Source organism: Rousettus aegyptiacus, unplaced genomic scaffold, assembly GCF_014176215.1.
Source record: "Rousettus aegyptiacus isolate mRouAeg1 unplaced genomic scaffold, mRouAeg1.p scaffold_m13_p_9, whole genome shotgun sequence".
NCBI classification, from domain to species: Eukaryota; Metazoa; Chordata; class Mammalia; order Chiroptera; family Pteropodidae; genus Rousettus; species Rousettus aegyptiacus.
In genome coordinates, this window is record NW_023416312.1 from 47673199 (window position 1) to 47683339 (window position 10141).

A 10141-nucleotide genomic window follows, 5' to 3' on the forward strand; every position below is an offset into this window, starting at 1 on the left:
CCTTGTCTTCCAATTCATTGATTCGACCTTCTGCTTCATCCAACCTACGCTTTAATCTTTCTAGTGTATTCTTCATTTCAGTTATTGTATTTCTAATTTGTTTGGTTCTTTTTTATGGTTTCTATATCCTTTTTTATGCTTACTATCTCTTCGTTGAGGTTCTTATTGTGCTCTTCCATTCTCCCCATAAGTTTATTGAGCATCCTTATAACCATTATTTTGAACTCTGTCTCTGGTAGGTTGCTTACCTCCATTTCATTTAGCTTATTTCCTGGAGTTTTCTCCTGTTGTTTCATTTATGGCCTGCTGCTTTGTTTTCTCATTTAATAGCCTCTCTATGTTCAATTCTATGCGTCAGAAATATCTGTTTCATCTCTCGGCTTTGGCCAGATGACCTAATATAGAAAGTATCCTATGTGGCCCAGTCACACACTCTCCCTGATCCTTTATGCCAGGGGATCTGAACGTGATCTTCGTGTGGGTTGTGTGTGATCTGTCACCACCAAGCCTTTATTGTTGTAATTAGATCAGTGGGTGGGATTAACACTCAGGCTGACTAATTGTGGAAATTTGCTGCACTCACAAGGTAAGAGTTGCTGCATGGTGGCTGACCCCACTGATTTGGATTTTTCCCTAGCAGGCTTGTGTCATTGTTGCAATTACCCTTAGTTCATACCTCTAATGAGAATAGTCATGAGTTGCTCTGCTGTGGTCTGATACCAGCCTCCTAATGTATTGTTTTTGTCGTCCCTTGGGAGGGGCTCCCAAGTAGGCCAAGGTCAGCTGCTGGTTTTGATTACTCAGGGCTACCTGTTTGGAACTACAAAGTGATCCACAGATGGTTGTTGCCTATGTTGGATCTATAGGTAAGTGAAAGAGACAGTGCTGTAGACAGTGGCCAGTTATCCCCTGTCCCTGACCTATAGTAGTTTAGCAGAGGGACCAGAGCTCCTCAAGGCATGACATTGCCTGTCAGTTGCCTGTCTCTTAAACTGGATGAGCCTTTGGGCAATATACATGTTGCGTGGTACAGGGACTCTGGGAGTCTCTTGGGTCTATTGAGTAAATTTTCCCCTGCCATTGCAGTTTCAATTTATGTGCCAATATTGTCTCTGTGGGTCCCTGTACAAGTTTCCACTCATAACAAGGTCAGCCGCTGCCCACCTTGGGCCTGAATACACTACCCCTGGGCAGGGTCAGCTTCCTTTCAACGTGCACTTGGCACTTTGTGTATTGTATAGGGCAGGAGCTCAGGGAGTCAAGTGCCATAAGGCTAATACAGACCCCTGTGATCCTCTCAAGAGATATTGCAGCTCATACAGGCATCAGTGGTCTGTCCACAATTCTTTTCCTCGAAATGTGCTCATTGTGCTAGCCTAGGTCTGTTGCCTGCACTGACTGCACAACCTCAGAGCCAAACGAGGCACAGGAGGCTGCCTGTCAATGGGTTGCAGGCACTTTGCGGTTTGAGTGAAGTGGGACCTCAGGGAAACAAGGTCCGTCCAGCCAATACAGCCTCAGTTTTGCTAAACTTCTGTGCCTGGGCATCTCCACTGTAGACACAGATCTCAGTGAGACCAGCTGCCATATGGGGCGGTCCCACAGACCCCTGTGCTCCCTGGACACGATATTGCAACTCTTACAGGCAACAAAAATCTGCTTGCTGATTTCTGTGCAGTGTTCACCTTGTGACAGCTAAAGTTTGTCGCCTGTGGATTGGGAGATCAGGGAAGGGGAGAGGAAGTGCTGTAGCAGTTCACTGTCAATGGGCCACCTGAGGCAATTTGTGGGTAGAGTGGGGTGGGGTCTCAGAGAGACAAAGGCAGTCAGATCAATACAGCCTCAGTTTTGCTGCAACTTCTGTACCTGGGTGCACCCGCTGTAGTCACAGATCACAGTGAGACAAGCTGTAGTCTGGGGAAGTCCCATAGACCACTGAACTCTCCTGACACAATATTGCAACTCTTGCAGGAAGCAAAGGTCTACTTGCTGATTTCCATGCAGTGCCCAACCTGTGCTAGCCAAAGTTTGTTGTCTGTGTGAATTGGGAGATCAGGGGATGAGAGAGGCAGGACTGTGGAAGGTCACTGTCTATGGGCCACCTGGTGTAATTTATGGGTAGAGTTGGGTGTGGTCTCAGAAAGACAATGACAGTTAGATCAATACAGCCTTAGTCTTGCTGCAACTTTGGTAACAGTTCACGTGTTCCCGCAGAAGTCTCAGACCACAGCAAGACTAGCTCATAGATCCCCAAGATCTGCCCCAGTTTGTGTTGGAAGCAGTGATCTGCCTGACCATATCTTGCAAATGCAGCTCACTGCACTAGTTGCCTGCTGCGGATGGAAATGAGGCTCACAGAGCTGTCCACCAACTGGGAATGCTTGGCCCTTGATCAGAGCAGTGCTTGGCAGGGATCCAGCGACAAATGCCCTAAGGAATCAGGTTTGGTGGGATAGGCTGATTCCTTCTGGACAGCACTTTCTAATTGTTTTGTGGAAGAGGTCTGCACAGTCGAGCACATACAGTCAAGCTTGCACAGTCTGTAGATTGTCTGGTACCGGGGCGGGACTAAGGCACAATGATGGCTGCCCTTCAAGCCCTCATTCTGGTTCCAGGTAATGCAGACTTTCTCAGAATGAATCCCATGAAAGCCTCTGACCCACTACCAGTGTCCCTGGTGAGTGTCCACAGGTCAGAAAGTCTGTTCACAGGTCCTTCAAAGGGGCATCTAGGGTTTCAGTCTCCTTCCATCTCACCCAGACAGCCAAAATCCCTTCTGGTTTCTGCAGTCAGAGTTATTGGAATCTCCTCTTCCCTGGGATGGGACCCTGGGCCGGAGACCCCCATATGAGATCAGGACCCCCTCTCCTTCGGGAGAGCCTCTGCAGCCTCGCTCTCCCTCCCGGTGATCTTCCACCACCCGCAAGTGTGAGTCCAGCCTGATCTGCGACTTTGCTACTCTTACTGGCTTCTATGTGTCTCCTTTATGTTATCAGACATAGGTGTTATAATCAGCTGGACTTCAGGTGATTCTCCAGCAGTTAAATATAAGTGCAGTATGCTTTTTATAGCCTACAGTAAGAATTAGCTAAGTCTACAATAAAGTCAAACATATGATCCAAAGGGTATGCCTACAGTACTTATATTTCTTATATGCCATATTAAGCCTCTGTGATTCAATTGTTTTTTAAAAAAAGAAATATACAAAAGTAATTTAATATTTAGTACAGCACCAAAATCAACTTCACTTTATGAAGTAGAAGTCCTAACTGTATTAAAAGAAAGGTATTGACCAAAATTGAATTCAAGAGGAATAAAATAGCTAAAGTAAAAAAATAATATTACCTTATGAAAGTTATTTTCCCCAGACTGAAGCCAGTTATCTTATTTATATTTTGGATTCATAAGTCTCCCTTTACCTTTAATCTTCAAAATAAAGTACATATAGAGTCTTTTAAAGACATTTTTCTGTGTAAAATCTTGTTTAATAAGCACTGTAATGCCTAGAAGAGACTATATTCTCAAAATTTTATATGTTCACTAGATGGCATCATTAGATAACAAAAAAGACATAACTATAAATATTCTAATCACTTTGTATAAAGAGAAATAGCAATATTAATTCACATTCCTTCCAGCCATAATATAAAAGTATTTTCTATAACACATATATGAGATCGTTTGCCTATTTTTTATTTCATCCAATTCCTTTAATTTATTTTGCCAAAATATTGTGTTAGTTTTAACATTTTGTCTTATTTAAGAAGGAAGAAGTATTTTAACACTTCATTTAGGAATTCTTCCTAAAACTTATTTAGCAAAAACTAGCTTTGGATTCTGTCAATGGCTTATTTAAGAACGAATTCCAATATTTTATTTGAGTGTCAGAGAACAGACTCCTGATTGAGAGGGCATATATGGAAGTGGGCTCAATATATACTTAATATGATACCACTAATGATTATGGTTTTTGTCTATGCATAAAATAAGTATACGAAAAAATTTAGTTAATTCTTTTGTATCTCTGACTCGAACACACTGTACTACACATGTGCATGAGGTAGGGATTGGTGGAGTTGGTATGTTAGCAAGTACAGACAATTCAAAGTAAAGTTGTTAATAATCTAGTAAAAAGAAAAAAATATTCTATAAATATCTAGGTGTCCCTAAATCAGGAAGGATTGAGTTAAAAATATTCAATTAAGTTAAAATGTAAATAAAATGTTAAAATGGATTTCAATAATATTAATGCTATTAATATCAATTTGATATTCTATAAAGGTCTGCTGTGAGTCCAGAAGCTATCCCACATAACACTGGTATTAATAACCAATTTCTTACCTGAAAGTTAGAAATGAAAGGACTCTTCCACCATATGTAGAAGATGAATGGAATATGTTATAGGTTGAATTGTGTCTTCTATAAAAAAAAAAGTGTATGTTGAAGTCCTAACTCCCAGTATCTCAGAACGTGACCTTATTGGGAAATAGGGTAATTGCAGATGTAATTTGTTAAGGTTAGATCATATTGGAGTAGAGTGTGCTCAAAGTCAAATATAACTGGTGTTCCTACAAAAAGTGGAAGTTTAAACACGGGTACACATACAAGGAAAATGATTAAAAAAAAGAGAGAGAAGATGGCCATCTATAAGCCAGGAAAATAGTCCTGAAACAGAGCCTTCTCTCAACAGCCCTGAGAAAGAGCCAACCCTGCCAATACTTTGATTTCAGATTAGAACTGCCTCCAGAACTTTGAAACAATAAGTTTCTGTTGTTCAAATGACCCAGTCACGAGTATTTTGTTACAGCAGCCTTAGCTAACTAATACAGAAAGTAATCAATAATAATAATATATATTATACACATACAATTTTAGTCATGATTTGATATTTTTGTAGCAAATTGAAATTATAAATTAATAAATTTAAAAAAACAATGTTTATAATATTGAAGGAAAAAAGAATGAATCCAGTAGAAATGTAAAAATGATCTAATGTCAAATTCAGAAATAGAAATGAAAAGAACTTAATCAGAACCATCTACATAACTTTGACCACAACTATTCCTAGGCCCACTAGCTACAGACAGCATGAGCAAATGAGTCCAAAGAAAGAATTATTCTTTTTTAAACAGTATAGAAGTATCTGATTTGTAGGTATCCCCGGAAGGATAAATGCTAAAATTCGGTATGAAAATAGGGTCCAATAAGAAATATGTTATAAAAGAAAATAAACTGTACTTATTAAGAGAACGTTTCGAGACAATATCACCAGGTGGAGTAAGTAAAAAGTCCTGACAGCTCAATGTAAGTAAGTTCTTCACATTTAGTTTTTATGGAGTCAGGAGAATGGTAGCATAAGAACTCTGAGCATAACACAAAATGCAGAGCACTCAAAGTAGGAGTACCTGCAGTTGGACAGAATAGAGCCAGAGAAGCATCCAAGACAAATTTGACTCAACTATCTATCTGTATTAATATGTATATTACTATGCCCGTATCTATACTTTGAATTATTTAATGCTCTGTTGCTTTCAAATCACTTTAAAATACTTATTGTATCTTACTTGATTCTTATAGCAATCTTGTGTTGAAGCAGATGTTGTCATTCCTGTTTTATAGATAATGGTTTGCAGAGATTAATAATTTGCCCAAGGTCATAAAGCTACTAGGTAATATTGTTTGGCTATAAACCAAGTCATAATTTTTATATTTCTGTCTTCTACCACTACACTAAATAACCTGAGTACTGTAGAAGTCTTTCACTGGGAATGTTGAGGGAATGAAAGTATTGGTTAGTTTAATTTTTTTTATAAACTAAATGTCAATGACATTATTTTGTCCCCTTTCACAAACCTAAAATGAAAAAAATAACAGTGGATACTTTAAGGAGATGTTGATTCCCCACCGCCTTCAATGGCAAGAGAGGTACATCGAAATACTCTAGCAACCTCTATTACCAGTAACTTCCACAGTGGACTGTACTAGATTATAGGTTTATAAAATGATAATATACCAATCAAAATACTTAGATAGTAGATAGATAAATTCTGAATGCTACAAACACCAGACAATGTGGGTTTTACTCTAAAGTAAAAGAAGAAATTTTATTACCTTAAAGAAGGAAATTATAAGAAAGGAATTCTTAATAGCTGGTGTTATACAAAAATTAATGAAAAAAAATGAACTTAAGACTAAAAGACCGAATTTGATTAAGTATTTTTGTGCCCACCTATACAGTAATGTGAAAACTATTAACTTAAAACATGATCAATAAAGTTAATCAAATAACTGGTTCAGTTCAGTTTTTTTGACTGAATGGGCTATATGTTTTTAGTCTTGATCCATAAAGTTGTCCAAATGGCTTTTACATATGGAAACAATATTAGTTTAAAGAAGCATAGGTTTTTATGTAAAAAAAAATGCATCAGTCAATAATTCTGGTAACACAGAATTAAACAAATGTAACTAGACTTATATTCTGCAGGACTTTAGAGAATCAATATTATCATAAACTTGCATATGCTCTTGTGAACTAAAATCTTTTAAAGCCATATTTGACAATAGAAACTTTTTTCCATTGACTATTATTATCTCATGGAACTAATGTTACCTGGAATATTGTTGAGAAATTGAGTGCTACAATGACTAAGAATGATATCCGTCATATCAAAATTATAAAAACTTCATCAAAGTTCTGATTGAAGTATTGCAATTATGTTTATAATTTGATTCAGTTTCAAAAGCGATGTTATTCCATTTACCTCTCTTGCTAAAGACATAACTATGTGGTTATATTCATTTGTATTGCAGAATGTAACATACGGATCATTATAAATTTGAAATTGTAAAATCTAAGAGATATTTATAATTCAGCTATTATTACAAAATAAGCTTGATAGAATTGAACTCTAAATTTCCTATCTTGGATTTCCACTCTATTTTGAGTGGCGTATCACATCTCAAGTTAATTTTAAAGTATACTCATCTCATTACTTGTCAGTATTTGCCATATAGTATGATAATAAAAAAGATAAACAGATATATTTTTATAATTATAAGATTAAAATTCAGGGGTTGGACAAGTTGTTAAAATTAATAAAGTTGTAAGCTATTTGAGATTTTCATGTTTAAATTTTCTCTGTTTTTAAATTTTGAGACTATTACCCTTACTAGTTGTAAATAAATAATTTGATACTCAAAAAATTTACAATCAGTGGGTGCCCAGTTACTACAGGTTGATTTATTTCATTTAATTCAATGAGAGATTTGATAATGCAATAGAGAAGTATAGGAAAAAAGCTGGAAAGACTTGTACTGTTCAACAATGCATGGCTGTTATTAAAGGGTCTGTGCTTGAAACAATGATAAAAAGAGAAAATATTATAATTAAAATTATCTTTAATTTTAAAGCACAGGTTATATAATATTAGAATTGTGAGCTTTAAAAAGAAAGTCAGTGGTTATTTTTTGTAATGATATGGAATGATATTTGATAAAGCTATCACGCTGAAAGATAACAGCCACTAACTTGATATTCAAGTTTGGCGCTTTAAAAATGCTACTTTTATAAATGTATTTAATAGATAAAATGTTTAGAATCAAGCAGTCTTAACAATTTTGTTTTCTATTTTAAAACATACTTCTCTAACAATAGCACTATCTAACAGTCTTACGCATAAATACTAAAATGTCCTACTTCATCTTGCATAGATAATTTAGCAAGTCTTTGCTACTATGCTATTTCTTGAGCTTAGATTCCAATCATTATAATCACTACCTTGAATATATTGTCCACTTTGTCGCTCCTACTCATTTAACAGAACTACAGCTCCGGTTTAATACAATAGTTAGTGTGCACAATGCCTGCATGCAAGCTGAAACTTGGCTGGAGAAAACCAGTAATACTTAGCAGTCTCACTTTAAATTCATGACCATGAACCTCAAGAGGACATTCAAAGTTGGCCTACTATCATACTATATTTCTATGGTTCTTTAATTCTCCCACTCTTTCAGATAACTATTTCATACTTCCTCTTCTCTCTGAAAACCTCCAATACCTCCGGTGCTTCCTCATCCTCATCTATTAACATTGTTTCCTACTTCATAGAGAAAATGAAAGCAATTAAAAGAGAACCTCCACAGGTTCTCACTACCCTATATATCTAACTACATGCATCTGTGCTTATATGCTCTGCCTCCTTTTGTGTTACTGAGTGCAATGCAATGTCTCTGCTCCCAGCTAAGGCCAGCCTCTCCACGATGTAAGAGATCCCATCTCCCCTCAACTACTAAAGGATATTCTTCCAGAAATTCTCCCCTTCCCCACCCACTCCAACCTCAGTCAGCAGGGAAAACATTTCACTGTTTCCCTCTTACCGAAACAGAACAAATCCTCTTAACCACTTCCCTCTCTGCTGCTTTTGCATTTCTTTTCTTCAACTTACAGGAAACTTCTTTGAAAAAGTTACGTACAATCCTTTTTTTCTAATTTTTCTACTCTCAAATTCCTTTTTTGTTTCTTTATATTATATTTAAAACTTTTATATTGAAATAAAACAGACACGAAAGTTGCAAAAAAAATTATACAAAGAATCCCCACATACCTTTCAGCCAGATTTATGTTCTCCATTTCTCTTTTGGATCTGCACCAATCAGATTTGCTATCACCACAACACTGAACTACTCTAGGTTTTTAGTGAAATGGAAACTTGCTATACCTCATGGTCATTTTTAGGGTCTCATCATGTCTTATCTGCCAGTAACACTTTACATCGTTGATCATTTCTTTCTCCATAAAACACTTTCTTCATGTAGCTTCCAGGACACCCAATTTACCTGCTACCTAATTGGTGCCTTTTCCTTAGGCTCTTTTGCTATATGTGCTCATCTTTTCTTTTCTTTTTTTAGTATCTTTTTTAAATTTAAGTATAATTAGTATACAATCTTATATTGATTATATTTGTTTCAGGTTGTACAAAATAGTGATTCAACATTTTATACCTCAAAATGTGATCACCCCACTGCCGGAGCCAGCCGGCTGAGGTCGAACAGCACCTGAAATTGGGGGGTGAAGCCTAAGGAAAAAAAAGAAGACAGGAAAGTGCTTCAGGAGGGCATGCAGTCACTGCTGCAGCCCTGAGTTTATTTAGCACAGCATATTTATAACCTATCAAGTGGGTGAGAAGTAACACTTACAAGTATGCAAACAATAGCTGATATTGTCCCAGGAGGCCTGCGGTTATTTTCACATTCTCTTCCTTAGGGCTAACAGGCATGGACATCAGAAGCTAAAGAACATCAGATACTTTCATAGAGCTCTAAGTATACTTTTTCCTGTGTCAGCAGATTAAACAGTGTATCAACTTTGCAGAACATCTTGCTTTCCTGGGAGTTTGGTACTGACTCAAAACGGATCCGGCCACCCCACTAATTCTAGTAAACATCTGTCACCATCTAAATCCATCTATGTCATCCAAAAGGGCAAGATTTCTTTCTTTTTGTTGCTGCATAACAACCTATTGTGTTTGTGTGTGTCTGTATACTATATCTTCTTTATCCATTCATCTATTGATGGACACCTAGGTTGCTTTCATATCTTGGCTATTATAAATAATGCTGCAATGAAATAAGGGTGCATATATATTTCAAATTAGTGTTTTAGTTCTCTCTCTCTCTCTCTCTCTCTCTCTCTCTCTCTCTCTCTCTCTCTCTCTTTCTCTCTCTGTCTCTCTCTTTTCTTTTTTTGATAAATACCAAGAAGTGGAATTTCTGGATCTTATGGTATATCTATATTTAGATTTTTAAGGAATCTGCATACTATTTTTCATAGTGGCTGCACCAGTTTGTAGTCTCACCAAAGTGCACAGGGTTCCCTGTTATTTGTTGACTCTCATCTTCTTGATCTCTTAATATTGGTGTACTTCAATAATTGGTGCTTGGACATCTTCTCTTTTCTACCAACAGATATTTTTGTGTAATCTCACCTAGTATCATGACTTTACATATCATCTATGTATAAGTTGTCCTGTCTTCATTCCTCATTCCTGGGAGAGAATATCTAAGCCCTTATATTTCCCAAATGATAGATATTTCTTTGTCATTCAGGAAGGACTGAGATAATTTATGTTGATGAGATCACTCT